The sequence below is a fragment of the Notamacropus eugenii genome, chromosome 6 (assembly GCF_028372415.1).
Source record: "Notamacropus eugenii isolate mMacEug1 chromosome 6, mMacEug1.pri_v2, whole genome shotgun sequence".
Lineage (NCBI taxonomy): Eukaryota > Metazoa > Chordata > Mammalia > Diprotodontia > Macropodidae > Notamacropus > Notamacropus eugenii.
This window is the reverse complement of record NC_092877.1, coordinates 155,860,711-155,876,759: the sequence shown is the minus strand read 5'-3', so window position 1 is coordinate 155,876,759 and position 16,049 is coordinate 155,860,711.

The following is a 16,049-nucleotide window of genomic DNA, read 5'->3' as shown; positions in this document are numbered from 1 at the left end:
ATATAAAACCTAAGTTTAATCTATAACTTGAATGTTTTTTATTGTTTGTTTTTCTTTCTTTTACAGTTATTATCTCCTTTTCAGGAGTATGGTCAGCTTTTGGGGATGGTACAAACATATCCAAGGACTATACACAACTCTGTTATGAGTTATATGTTTCAAATAAATTTTATGTTTTAAATACAATTAGCAATACATTTATTGAGTCCACATTGTACATAAAGCACTTGATAGTTACCAAGAATACTAAATCAGTCTCTGGTCCTAGGAAATTTAAAAGATGTAACATCAACTAATATTATCATATCACAAGAAAAGGTCCATTCCTATCTATATTTGTAAATGGCCTGTTGACATTCAGACTGTATATATTTACTGAAACATCCAAAAGTGTGCCTGGAGACATAACAAAGAAGATAGAAATAATTGCATCGAATCATTCAAAAATGTATAAACTGCTAACAATGTCTTTCATGTTTCTAATTTTAATAAATTAATGGTCTGTTTGTTTTTTTTTCTCATATCTATCCCTATGACTCAAGGTCTGTGTAATTATCTAGTCAATCTGTTAGCCTTGTCTTATTTGGTTCCTATAATTCAGTCATAGAGGAATGGGACAGCAATGATTCTATAGTGGTAAAGTATTGATTTACTAAATTCTGAAATTATCATTGATTTTAACTAATGAAAAATACTACATCTTTATTTTCAAAAGTTTTTTACATCCCTTACTGCCTCTAAGAGGAGGATAAGTTTTTAAAGTAGAATGGTTTTACCATTAACGACAAATGATCCGTAGACACAAAAGTCATTATAAAGGAAGAATCAATTGCAATTTGAAATTGATTAGAGATTGTGAATAACGGAAAGAATTGGAGCCAAGCCTTAGTCTAAATTTGAGTGGTGTGGAAAATGGGATCATTTTGAAACAGAGAATTTTTCTGATATGCTTAAAATTGATATTAGAAAGGTTTAGAACACATAACATGTATCATGTTTTTGCCAAAGTCTCCCTCCTGGCATGGAGGGTCTAGGTACACTTGGGGAATCACTCAGTGAGCTATTTACTTCAGTATCTGGAACACAGTAAATCCAACTACTATATCACTTCACCTCAAATCAAAGCTCATGTAAAACTCATGCAAACACCTTATAGGGGGCAAAAATCTCCACAAACCTCTACAGTATGTGTGACTTGCAATGCATCCCTTGGCAGTGCAGTCCAATTCTGTTTCCCTGCATTTCTGTAATGTTCCACAGCATCTTTTTGTAACCCTTTGCTTGCTGCCTACAATTCCTTATCCCCTTTCCCCAGTCAGGTGATTCTGCCTCCTGTCAGTACTCCCATCTGCTGTCCTCTACTTCCTTATTGTCAGATCTCTCAGCTCTCAGGAAGTGATCCTCTTATTTTCCTTAGGGTTCCTCAAAGCCTCTTCCTTCTATCACTTCTTTCACTCTGAGATTTTGCTTCTTCAGTCTGGTTTTCTTCTAGCAGATAGTGCTTGTCTACCATGTGTCTACCATGCCTTGCTAGTTCTACCTTCAACCTGCATTTTATGTCACTTCCCTAGGAAATGGAGATTATTTTTTAGTAAGTTGGCATAGATGGAACATTGTCAGAAGGATCCAAGGAAACTTTCCTCTGACACTTAACTAGTTGTGTGAACCTGGACAAGTCACTTAACCTGTGTCAACTTCAGTATCCTCACTTGTAACTTGGGGTAATAAAAATAATACCTTCCTCCTAGGGTTGTTATGAAGATCAAATGGGATAGCAATAACCTATGTCATGTGTTTTCCAAATGATAAAGAGTTATACAGATGAGATGTACTAATCCCATTCCAAGGGGACCAGCTCGCTAACCTGTCTTATAAAGGATAAGTCTCAGAGAGTATTTCTTGTAGTTGCTTGCTTACAGGTCTGAAAGACATTCCTCCTTTACTTGAGCATTATTTTGTAAATGGTCTCAACAAAGTTCACATGGTAGACTTATGGGATAATGAGGGGACAAGAGGATATTTGAGAACTCTTCCTTGTATATCATGCAGGAATTCCATCTTTAATACCATGAAGGCTTCTGTTGAGTCATAATATCCACTTACAGGCAGTAAGGTTCCTCTTTCTGTTAACAATTCCTCCATTGCCCATTCCCTGTTGGCTCTAGGAGTTCAAGAGAGCCCTCTGTTCTCTCCCTGATTATTACTCCTTTTTGCCTAACCCTGCCACTGTCTTTCCTTATGACAGTGGGACTGAGTTGCTGAAATTAAATTAAACAATTTCTAGAAAGGAGTCAACAACTCTTCATGGAATAGATGTCAAGAGATTTGTAGTCCCCACAGTTTCCTCAGACTCATTTTAGAATTCTCTCCAGAAACTTGTTTCTTACTATACAGTACTTTGTTCAGTAAAACCATTTCCTTATTGAGAGAATTGTTGTTCTCGTCTAATGCAAAATCTGGGAATATGTGGACTTTTGCTCATTCTCTTTTAAGTGCCATCTGGTAGACTCATGGAGCACTCCATCCCCTTCCAAATTATCCCTGCAAATGGAGTGTATAAAGAAAGCTTTCAAAGACTAAACTTTGACCATGCCTAGAGTAAGTTGGAATGATTTCTATGCACGTGAGGTTAGCACTTGGAAAGTCAGTGTCTTGAAATGGAGAATCATTTAAGAGACAAGCTGAGGCACTTCCCGTAGCAATGGGCTGCTATTGGGGAAACAGAACTCATGCATGATTTTCAGACCATTATCTCTAGCATTCCATGTTAGGGTTCTTGGCACTGGTTTTCACTTGTGTTTTATTTTATTTTTACTACCAGAGTAGAGCAGCATTTTAAGTAATCTGAGACATTTAATTTTCCAACATTTTGAACTCTGTTTCCTTTTATTAGTAGTACAGTAAGCTGTTTACCAGAAACTAAGCTCCCATAAGATCTCTTGATAAGGCATATGTACAAAAAAAGAAAGGAATGCTCCATGTTTAGGAAGGGTGGGGAAAGAAGAGAAAAATCTGAACATGTATTTTCTTAAAAGAATTCTAATGAGAAACTTACTTTGATCTATTTCACTTTTTTCTACTAGTTTTTTAGCTAACCAACTAAATGTCTTTTCTAAACAGTATTTACCAGTTTTATCCTTCTTTCTCAATTGTCTGTAACTTCATTCTAATACTTGGCTTAAGTATTTCTTTCACCAAAGAAAATCAAAGCTTCTCTGCAATTTTGTAGATAGTCTTTATAGGTTCCTGTGACTGATCAATACATTCACTTGCAGACAAGCTAAGGATGATCCCTTTTGAACACAGGTATTAGGTAAACTAGTCTCAAGCACAAATCATTTGGCCCATTACTAGGATCATACCAGAAACTTTTTTCAGCATGTTGTAGGATATGCCAGAGTGTGTCCTCCTTATCTGTATATGACTTCAGTAGATTTTCAAATAGATAAAAAAAACTGTTAATTGAACTAGGAAGAACACAATGTCTTAAGTGCAAAAGGAAGATAATAAAATATAAGATTTAGTTGCTGCTTCCAAGAAGCACGTGCTATGATTAAGGAAGTCAAACCATATTCATGGAAAAAAAATAACCTAAGGCAAACAACTATTGCAAGTGCCCTATGAGTAGTACAGAGCAAATACTAAAGGAGCTCAGACTAAGGTAGTCAGTAGAGGATATATAGAAGAAGTAAATCTCAGCTAGACCTTGAAGGATAGGTAATATTTGGACAAGTGGAGAAGAGAGAGAGGAGCTCAGACTGAAATGAGATGTCAGCAAAGTCCACAGAGGTAGGAAGTCACAAGTACTTTCCAAGACATCTGGAGGACAAGGATAGTATAGGGTCACTGAGATCAAGAAAGGAGAAAAGTCTAAGCAATAGCAAAAGGTAAATCAATCATGAAGATATGCCAAGAAAGATAGATTAGAGAAGGTACAGTGAAAATGTAGTGGGAACCATGTTGAATTTGAAATAAGCCAACTTGGATTCCATTCTTGGCTCTGCTAATTACGACTGGTATGATCTTGAGTAAGTAACTTTCCACTTCTTGGCTTCAGTTTCTCCAGGCATGAAATGAAGGTATTAGCTAAGGTCTTTTATAACAATAAATCCTATGACTCTACAATTGGATTGTGACAGTCCTTAATAGGAGTTTTGTTTTGATCTTATTCAAAGGGAGAAGGAAAAGGAAGGGATACTAAATGACACTGAAGAGAGGGCAATATCAACAAAGCAATATGTATGAAAAATTAGGCTAAAGAAGAGATCATTCAAGTGATGGAGTAGGAGCAAGTGGTATAGCCCAGGTTTCCACGCAGTTAATCCAACATATTTCCAGAAAATTGTCCAGACTAGTTAGTGATCAGAAAATCTAAGGAAAAATCACTGTTAGTCATTTTTATAGACCAAATTGGTATAGAGAGATGGAGGTCTGCAGACACTGGAGATAGGGTTTAGCCAGGAGGGTACTTTCCTGAGCCTTCCAGCACAGGAATTGAACTGAGACCTTGAGCTGTGCCCTAGGACAGGATAAGGTCCAGGATGGAAGTACCTGATAGCACCTGGCAAATTTATTGCTTATAAACTAGAACTGGATCACAGACCCAGTGTGAACTGAGAAGGGAACCTATATTTAAGAGTGGCAGACCAGAACAAGAAACATTCACAGGCCTGAATCTGTCTACTGGACAAGTACCAGAAGTTTTGTGTTTTTGACCACAGAACAAAGCAGAGTCTCAGATCCAGCCCATAGACTAGTCTGAAGCCAGACCAGGAGTAGCCTGCAGATCTCTTACTCTGAAGAGCAACCTGTAGAGCCTTCCATCTAACTTTTGGTGGTTGAGTACAGCAACAGAGTAATGGCAATCTAACTAGGGGCAAGCCAAAAGTTGTGCTGCTCAGATACAAGCCCTTATCAAAAACGTTCAAATTTATAGGAATAAGAGCCATTACCCAACTGATAAATAGTAAAAGGCCATGAATAGGTAGTTTTCAGAGGAAGAACCACAAGCAATCAGTAGTATATGAAATAAATTGAGAAGTGAATTGATTTTCCTATGGCCATACAGATAATAAGTGATAGAGGTCAGAATTTTAATCCAAACAATTTGGAATTTCAAAAGTTAATACGATATGCTTACCTCAGTAATACAACTACTAGTTCTGTACTCTAAAGAGATAAAAGAAACCAGAAAAGTATCCATTTGTGCAAAATTCTTTGTAGCAGCTCCTTTCTGTGTTGTCAAAGAATTGTAAACTAAGAGTGTCTCCTTCAACTGGGGAATGGTTGAACAAATTTGGAATAACATTTTGCTGTGAGAAATTATATAGGGGGTAGTTTCAGAGAAAACTGGGAAGACATTTAATAGAAGAGAGACAAAATGAGCAGAACTAAGACAATTTATACTTATATATTTCTTTCATATGACCATATTACTATGAAGTCAAAAGAGCAGATGAGATTTCTGTGTAAGAAAATGTAGAAATAAAAGAGCAGAGGGGGTGAAACAGCATTGTGTAGTGGAAAGAAGTTTGGAACTGGTATCAGTAGACCTGAATTCAAAATCTGTATCTTTTATTATGTATGTAACTCCAGGAAAATCATTTTTTTTTTTACTTCTCTCTGCCTTATCTGTAAAGTAAATGAGTTCTATTTGATGAACTCCAAGCTTCCTTCTATTCAAAAATATATGATTGTCTGTGATTTTCCCTACATTATCCCTTAGGGAATATCCACATGTAGGGAATAAAAGGAGGTTTAGAAGAATAAAGACTGGGGAAAAAAAGTTGCTGGTTTTGATTAAAAGAACAATAATGATTTTTGAGAATGCAATTTAAGTAGAGTAGGGAAAACACGTCAGTTTCAAGAAATTAGTGAGCAAGGGATGAAGAAATTCAGTAGACCATTCTTTCAGAAGCTTCATCAACCAAAGAAAGGAGACATGTTGGATGGTGGATAAAGTTTAGTGATAGCATAATGTCAAGGTTTTTCCAAGATAAGGAACATATTTTTAGGCAGAAGGCAAGGAGTCATCAGTTAAGGACAGATTTAAAATGCTAGCCAGTAAAAGGATTAGGTCTTCGGCCAGGTGAAAATTTATAGGACTAAAACCACAGATGGAAGAATTAGCTTAGGGAAAAAAGGAGAGAATCATGTTCCTCTGAGTCAGAAGAGAAGGAAGATAAAGTTTGTCAGAACCATTTTGTGAGAAACAGAGAATGGATGATGTGGGAGTTCAAGGTGATGACCTCACTCTTCCCAATAAAATAGGAGGCTGTCACTTGAAGACTGTTGGGCTGGGAATTTACCATACAGGTATTAACCTTCATTGGCTGATAGGGATCTTAATCATCATTAGTGCCATTCTTGCTTTGGGAAATTATATTTCATTCTGTACCTCATGAAGTGTAGAACTGATGACCTCCATAGCTGCTGCACCATGAGAAGGGAATATTTGCTTTCTTGACATTCATTCTATACTGTCCACCCAGTGAGAAAAGAATATAAGTTTAGGGACTTCGTATTGCTCTGGAGGATTCGAGGGCTCCATTTTCATTTACAGCAGCCAGATTTCTCTCATGATTCTGACTCATACAGAATAAATTTATAATTTTAAAATTAGAATGTGACTATGCCCCTCTAAACCCCACTCCAGACCTAGAGTACACACCCTACATTTCCGCCTTATGGAATCTTGATTTCCTTTAAGATCCAGAACAAGGGTCATTTTTTTTTCCTGTCCCACCCTTCCACTGATATTGCCAGGTCTTATTCCCTGAGGTTACCCTGTACCACCGCTTTGACTTTATTTCTTATGTATCTATTTATGTACATGTTGCTCCCTTTCAGAATGTATGCTCCTTGAAAGCAAGTTTCACTTTTGTCTTTGTTTACTTAGTATCTAGCACAGTGTCTGAGACATAGCAGGCACTTGGATGCTTAATGATTGAATGATTGACTGAATCTTAAGTTATTTGTCAGAGTCAAGGCTTAGGATAAATAATGATTCAAGGATCCTTCAGAGTTCCTCTAGCATGCTCTAAATGATTTATTTTATGAAGCTTTGTACAAATGAAAAGTATTATGGTCTTATTTTTTTAGTTTTTGAGCATCAAAAATTTTGAGCATCTTTTGCTTCCTAGCCTTCCTCTCTCCATCTTTTCCCAGTATTCCTTATGTGTCATCCTACTAAATCAGATGCTCCAGGAAAGAGTGTGTTTTAGAACTTTCCTGCCCTATTCCCCTCACCAAAAACTCCTCTCCAGTGCTTCCTTCCCTCTAGATTTAACTGGATAATGGGTATTTGGTAAATTAACTCAAGCTTTCAAGGAGAGATAATGACAATTTTTATATTGCATACTGTATTCATTTTAATACATAGCTTCAGGGCTCTGTTGTCTAAAGAAGTTAGAAATAAGACAACATGGTGCACACAGAAGGCCATTATGGGGAAGCCATTTGAATGAAGTAGCCTTTTGACATTGCATCATATAAGTGGCTATTTGCCCCATCTATGTTATATGTAAAACTAACCTGTCCTTTGTATCACAAGGAATATTAATTAGAAGGCTTTCCTTTGGTTATTTATTCTATTCCTTTCAAGGTAATCATTAACTTCTAGCTATTAAAAAAGATAACAAAACTCATGGGTTGTTAACCTAGAGTCCACTTAATACCACAGAGTCCAGGAATAGACTTCAAAGGGTCTGTGTACTTTGGTAATCATTTCAGTATATTTAGTTTCCTTTGTAGTTTCATATATTTTATTTTATGCATTTCAAAACATTATTCTGACAAGGCTTTGCCACATTGACATAAGAGTCCACAAAGCATAAAGGAGAGAGCCTTGGCCCTAGAAATACATCTTCCTTGAAGTGTCCTAGGGCTTACTCTGTAGATTAAAATATTAAAATGCCCCCATTGTCCATAATCTCTTCTCATGGCATTTTCCTCCAGAGTTTGCAAACTATTGATGCCTGGCCATCTTGTCAGTAACTTCTTATAAATTCACCAGGTGGCATCCATCCAAATCCCTTTTTCCTTTTCCCCTGAAATGAGATTTATTGATTGTCTGGATTATATGAGTTTTCCATTGGTTATCCCTTGCTCTTGGCCAAGAACAAAATTACATCATTTTTGCTCATTCATTTCTTTAATTACATTCTACCAACCAAGGGGAAAAAAAAGAGTTGAGGAATATATTTTGTTGAGATTCCCATATACAGTTAGTTGACTCATCCTTTCCTATATACGTGTTAGACAAACATTGCTCTGGGTCAACAGGTAAGAAATCTTGCTAAGACTGAGATATAAAGGATCTTAGTTTCCACTGAGCTCTTTATTATTGGGTCAAATTTGGCATGTAAGAATGCAGAAAGCACTATGTTTACCCTTTTCTTTTTAAAATCAATCAATTAATTAATTTTTTGTTTTCATCATTCACTTTTATAAGATTTTAAGTTCTAAATTTCTCCCATTTTCTCAACTCCCCCTCTCCATTCCACATTAGTCATGTTATGAAAGAAGAATCAGAACAGAAGGGAAAAAATCATTAGAAAGAAAAGCAAACAAGCAAAAACAGTAAAAGCAAGAAAATAGTGTGTTTTGATCTGCATTCAGAATCCATAGTTATTTTTTGCATATGAATAGCATTTTCCATCATGAGTCTTTTGGAACTGTCAGATCCTTATATTCCTCAGAAGGGCTAAATCTAACAAAGTTGGTCATCTCATTATGTTGCTGTTATTGTGTACAATCTTCTCCTAGTTCTCCTTTTTTTCTCTCAGCATCAGTTCATGTAAGTCTTTCCAGGTTTTTCTGAAATCTGCTTACTTACCATTTCTTATGGAACAATAATATTCCATTATATTCACATACCACAGTTTGTTTAGTCATGCCCCAATTGATGGGCATCCCCTCAACTTCCAATTCTTGGCCACCAAAAAAAGAGCTGCTGTAATTATTTTTGTACATGTGGGACCTTTCCCCCTTTATATGATCACTTTGGGATACAGACTTAGCAGTGCTATTGCTGGATCAAAGGGTATAGCCTTTTGGGGATAGTTCCAAAATTGCTCTCCAGAATGAAAAGAAATGCAAGAGCCTCTCTTATACCCTTCCCCTCACCCCACCTTCTTGCAGGGTAGGATAAATTTACATATCCAATTAAGTGTGTGTTATTCCCTCCTTAAGTCAAATCTGATGAGAGTAAGGCTTAATTATTCCCTCTCACCTCCCCTCTTTCACTCCTTTGTAAAAGCTCTTTCTTGCCTCTTTTATGTGAAATGATTTACTACATTCTACCTCCCTTTTTATCTTCCCCCCAGTACATTCCCCTCAGCAATTAACTTTATTTTTTAGTATCATCCCTTCATATTCAGCTCACCTTGTGTTTTTCTTTTTCTTCCTTCCTTCCTTCCTTCCTTCCTTCCTTCCTTCCTTCCTTCCTTCCTTCCTTCCTTCCTTTCTTTCTCTTTCTTCTTACCTCCCTCCCTCCCTTCCTCCTTTCCTTCCTTCCTTCCTTCCTTCCTTCCTTCCTTCCTTCCTTCCTTCCTTCCTTCCTTCCTTCCTTCCTTCCTTCCTTCCTTCCTTCCTTCCTTCCTTCCTTCTTCCCTTCCTTCTTTCCTAAAACCTTAAACCCTCTGATTGGACCACAGTAAGACCATGCCCAAGCTCCCAAGCTGCTTTTTGGACCCTCCTGGCTTAGAGTGAATGTCAATGATAACTGTTTCTCTTTGGCACAGTAACCCTGTGAGACACATCGGCCCAGCTTGATTTTTTTTCTTTTTCTAATTAAAGGGGCCATTTCCTGACTACTTCTAAAAGAGACCTATTCACTGAATGGGCGTTACCTCACTCTCAGAACCTGAAAAGGCCTTAGCCTAAAAGGGTCAGGGTCTCCCATTGCATCCTGGGCCATCTCTAGCCATCCTGATGAGTGTCTGGTCACTGGATCCAGATGACTCTGGAGCAGAAAGCGAGGGTGGTGATTTTGCACAGTCCTCACTCACTCAAATCAAAGTCATTTGCAAGTCATGTCATCCTTTCCCTGATGTCATGGTCCTCTTCAAAAATGAAAGACAAACGTGACAACCCTGTGCCCTCTGTGTGTATGTATATGTCTCTGTATACATATATATGTATATGTATGCATATGTATATATGTGTGTATGTATATGTATAAGGTTGCATGTGTGTATCTATATGCATAGGTGTATGTATCTATAGGTATATAGTAATGTGTATGTATATATGTGTGTGTATGTATATATATACTATATTTATACATGTATGTATATATGTGGGTATGTGTGTAGATATGCATGTATGTGTATATGTACATGCATATGTATATGTGTGTAAACACACATTTACTATATCCACCCATATGTATATACATATGTATACATATATACCAAACATATATAATATAAATACACACACATATATATACACAAATATATGTGTATATACATGCATGTATATGTAAATATGTGTGTTCTTTTTCCTGTTTACTTTTTCATGTTTCTCTTGATTTTTGTATGTGAAAATCAAATTTTCTATTTAGTTTTGGCCTTTTCAACAAGAATGCTGGGAAGTCCTATATTTCATTGAAATTCCATTTTTTTTCCCCTGAAGTATTATACTCACTTTTGCTGGGTATGTGATTTTAGTTTTATCCCTACCTCCTTTGACCTCTGTAATATCATATTCCAAGCTCTCTGATCTCTTAGTGTAGAAGATGCTAAATCTTGTGTTATCCTGATTAAGTTTCCATAATACTTGAATTACTTCTTTCTGGCTGCTTGTAATATTTTCTCCTTGACCTGGGAACTCTGGAATTTGGCTACAATAGTTCTAGAAGTTTTCCTTTTTGGAACTCTTCCAGGAGGTGATTGGTGGATTCTTTCTGTTTCTATTTTACCCTCTCATTCTAGAAATTTTTCTTTTGTTTCTTTGGGTTTTTTTGATAATTTCTTGAAAGATGATGTCTGGGTTCTCTTTTTTCATGGTTTTCAGGATTTTTTCAGGTTTGATCATGGTTTTCAATAATTTTAAATAATCTTTCCTAGATGTATTTTCCAGGTGAGTTGTTTTTCCAATGAAATATTTCACATTGTCTTCTATTTTTTAATTCCTTTGGTTATATTTTATAATTTCTTGATTTCACATAAAGTCATTAGCTTCAATTTGCTCCATTCTAATTTTGAAGGAATTATTTTCTTCACTGACTTTTGGGACCTTGTTTTCCATTTGTCTCATTCTACTTTTTAAGGCATTCTTCTCCTCATTGGCTTTTTGAATCTCTTTTGCCATTTGGGTTAACCAATTTTTAAAGGTATTATTTTCCTCAGCATTTTTTTTGGATCTCCTTTAGCAAGCTGTTGACTTATTTTTCATGATTTTCTTGCATCTCTCTCATTTCTCTTCCTAATCTTTCCTCTACTTCTCTTACTTAATTTTCAAAATCCTTTGTGAGCCCTTCCATGACCCGAGTCCATTTCATATTTTTCTTGGAGGCTTTGCATTTAGAAGCCTTGACCTTGCTGTCTTCCTCCAGTTGTATGCTTTGATCTTTCTCAGTTGTATGCTTTGGTCTTCCTCATCCCCAAAGACATAAGAAAATAACTTTTCATCAAGAAAGTAACCTTCTATAAACTTATTTTTCCCTGTTTAATCATTTCCCCAGCCAATGACTTGCATTTTAAGCTCTTTGTTAAGTGGAAGGTGTACTGCCCCAAGTTTCAAGTGCTTTGTGCAGCTGTTTTCAGAGAGATCTCTAGGGACCTATACAATCTCACTTCCTCCAATAAGGTATCATTAAGGGAGAGTTGTTTCTTCCTCTCCTGGCCTGCCCTCTGGTCTGTGAGTGACCACAAGTACTCTTTCTGCCCTGTAACTGCAAGTAGGATTCCTTCTCTACCACTATCATCAGCTCTGCCATGCCAATGCTCCTACTCACCTCAGGACCCCACCCAGGACTGTGACCCAGACCAGCCACTTGATTCCCCCACCATCTGTAGGCTGAGAGTTCTAGAATAAGCCTCTGCTGCAGCAGTGACTGCCACCTCTCTGGGGCTGGGATTCTTACTGGACCATGTTTCTCTCTCACCCAGGTGAGATAGCTTGCCCACCAACCTTTCAACCTGTCTTCGGAATTTCTGGATTGAGAAGTTTGGAAACTGCTGCAGTTGCTAATGATGAAGCACCCTGAGACACGTTCCAGTTCCTCTATGCTATTGTGGCCCATGCTGGGATGCACTGTGCCCTGAGCCCAGTGCAATAAACCCTGCCTGTCGACCTTCCAGATTGTCTTATGCTGGAAATCTGTTTCACTCTGTCATTTTGTGACTACTACTGCTCTAGAATTTGTTTAGAGCCATTTTTTACAGATATTTTGAGGATTTTAAGGTGGGGAGTTCAAGCATATCCCTGCTTCTACTCTACCATCTTGGTTCTACCCCATTACTTTACATTTTTTTTCTATTTTTTAATTCTGTTGATTTTTTGATTGATTCTTGATGTCTTATAGAGTCATTAGCTTCCACTTGACCAATTCTAATTTTTAAGAAATTATTTTCTTCAGTTAGCTAGTGTACTTTCTCTTTTAATTGGCCAATTTTGCTTTTTTGGAGTTATTTTGTTCAATTTATGTCCTTCTTTTCTAAGCTATTGACTCTCTCTTGCATATGTCTCATTTATTTTCCCAATTTTTCTTATACTTCTGGAATCAAAAGACTATTCCAACTCATCATTTTGATGATACTGCTGTTCCAGGATCTGTTCTGAGGTGTTATTTTATGGGTATTTAGGGATGAGAAAAGGAGAAGGATAAGGAGCTACTGCTTACTCTGTCATCTTGGTTCCCAGAAGTCTTTCTCTGTTCACTCTTGTGTAAGAGTCCTGGGAAATATGAAGATAAAGTAGGGTGTTTGAGGAGATGCAACTATCAAGAAATAAGTGGTATCAGTGAGAAGTTTAATATTTCTCTGGACATCTCTCTTCAGGTTGAGTCAATAGTTAGATATTTAAAGGGAGATATTTAAAATCCTTGACTTGTGGGTGTTAACATCAGCTTCTTAAACTAATATCAATTTGAGTGATTATATTTTATTTCAAGGTAAGCATTTGTGAATACAAATTATGGCTGGAAATATTCAGCATTTAATCTGAGAAGTGTATTTTTCTATAATAGGTTAAGTAGTCACATCTCTGAAGAAAAACTACTTATAATCAGAAACTACACTTTGGTTTCCTTACTTGGACAATGAGAGTATCAGCTAGATGATCTTTCAATTCTTTCACATATATAAATATCTTATCTCTGTGACTGACTATTATTCATTTTGTAGCTATGGGGCCCAGTGGATAGAGGGCTGGGTTTATACTGAGAAAGACCTTTAGTTTAAATGTAGCCTCAGACAGCCTTACCTCTGTAAGCCCCTTCTTTCCCCCAAGGAAAATTTTCTACAAACTTGTGCCTTCTTTGGTGACTCTGATCTATAATCCATTGTCTCTAAAGCACCAGAATAACAGAAATTGAGAACTGGAAAGGAAATTCAGCTAGTCTAACCCATAGGCAAAAAAAAAAAATCTCCATTACAACTCACATGTCAAGTAACCATTCAGAGAAGGGGATATCCATAGTTTTGGGGGCCATTTCCTTCCTTTTTTTGAGGGTTCTAATTTTTGGAGAACTTTTCCTGACATCCAACCTAAATTTATCTCTTCGTTCCTGAACCTTCTTTTTGGGGCTGAGTAGAATAATTATCATTCCTCTTGGATGTTATAAACCTTCAAGTAGTTGAAATCAACTACCATGTCTCCCCTTAGTCTTCATTTCTTCAGGTTAGCCTTTCCCAATACTCTTCAGGGATCTTCATATGGTGCAAACTCTAGGTCCTTCACAGTCTTTGTTGTCCTCTTGACATACTAGTTTCTCAAGGCCCTTTTAATGGTGTAGTCCTTAGAACTGAACACAAGGTGTGTTCCTTCTCTCTGAAGAACTTCACCTTTTAGTAACTACCTCATTTTCTTGCTGCCCATACCTTGGTGTTCTGCTTATGTGGAGACTGTAACAATAAACAGCAAGGATACTCATAGTGATCAAATCAGAATTGAAAAGGGAACAAAACAAAGTATACTCTTAAGTATAAATTGTTTCCAGAAATTTGTTTAGGAACTGGGAATTTCTGCAAAGGGCAATGATATATGAAATAAACAAACACTAAAAATGACTACAGTTTTCAGACTTCTAGGGGATCTATATTTCACAATTAATGCAAAAATGTAAAATTCACACCACCATGAGAAAGTTTTATTCAATAATGGTTGATATACTAGAAAAATCCTCTGACACCTGGATCCTTATGTATGACTGAGATCTCAGAGTCAAGATTGCTGAAGTAATTCTTCAAATCCAATAGGTATTAACTGCAAAGCTAGAAATATCACTTTGTTCTTAGGTAACAAAAGATCAGTTACGATCAAAAGAGATGGGATCAGCATGTTACTTAATAGACTTCTCTGATGTGCCTACACTAATTTATAGGGGTCCTTCCCACATGTGTATATCTTTCTCTTCCTTTAAAATCTGGTTTTGCAAGATTATATGAAAGACATGGTTTCAAAATTCCAATCAAATTGCCTTCCCTTACTCCTCCTCTCACTTCCGTGGGAAGATCTTACCTCAAGGGAACCGTGACTATATTAGTGTGGGGCCTCAACCTCCCCCTCTCTGAATCTGACAAATCTAACCTCAAAATAAATAAGAAAAAAGTTAAGGAGATGAATAGAATTCTGGAAAAAATAGATGACAGATCTCTGGAGAGAACTTAATGGGGATAGAAAAGAATATATCTTTTTATCAGTGGTACATAGCACATACACAAAAACTGATCATGTACTAGGGCATAAAAACATCACAAATCAGTGCAGAAAGGCAGGAATAGTCAATGCATCCTTTTCAGATCATGATGCAATAAAAAATATATGTAACAAAAGACCATGGAAAGATAGACCAAAAATTAATTGGAAACTCAATAATCTTATCCTAAAGGATGAATGGTTCAAAGAACAAGTTGTAGAAACAATCAATAACTTCATTCAAGGTATGACTATAATGAGACAACCTATCAAAACTCATGGAATGCAGCAAATACAGTTCTTAGGGAAGCTTTATATCGCTGAATGTTTATAGGAGTACAATATAGAAAGAAGAAATCAATGAATTGGGCATGCAACTGAAAAAGCTAGAAAAAGAGCAAATTGAAAATCACCTATTAAATAGCAAATTAGAAATACTGAAAACCAAAGGAGAGATTAATAAAATTTAAATTAAGAAAACTATTGAACTAATAAATAAAACTGAGTTGGTTTTATGAAAAAGAATAAAATTTATAAACCTTTGGTCAATTTGATTAAAAAAATAAGACAAAGAAATTATCAGTATCAAAAATGAAAAGGGTTAATTCACCTTCAATGAAGAGGAAATAAAAACAATAATTAAAAATTATTTTGCCCAACTATGTGCCCATAAATTTGACAGTGAAATAAATAAATATTTATTTTAAAAAATATGAATTGCCCAGATTAACAGAAAAGAGGTAAAATACTTAAATAACCACATCTCAGAAAAAGAAATTGAACAATCCATCAATGAACTTCCTAGGGAAAAAATCTCCAGGGCCAGATGGATTTACAAGTGAATTCTATCAAACATTTAAAGAACAGCTAATTAAAATACTAAATAGACTATTTGGGAAAACTAGTAGAGTCTTACCAAATTATTTTTATTATACAAATATGGTGCTGATATCTAACCCAGGAAGAGCCAGAACTATGCCCAAAGGGCTATAAGAATGTGTATGCCCTTTGACCCAGCAATACTGCTTCCAGGTTTTATCCCAAAGAGATCATAAAAATGGGAAAATGACATATATGTACAAAAATATTTATAGCAACTATTTTTGTGATGGTCAAGAACTGGAAATTGAGGGGATGTCCATCAGTTGGAGAACAGCTGAACAAGTCTGGTATATGAATGTAAT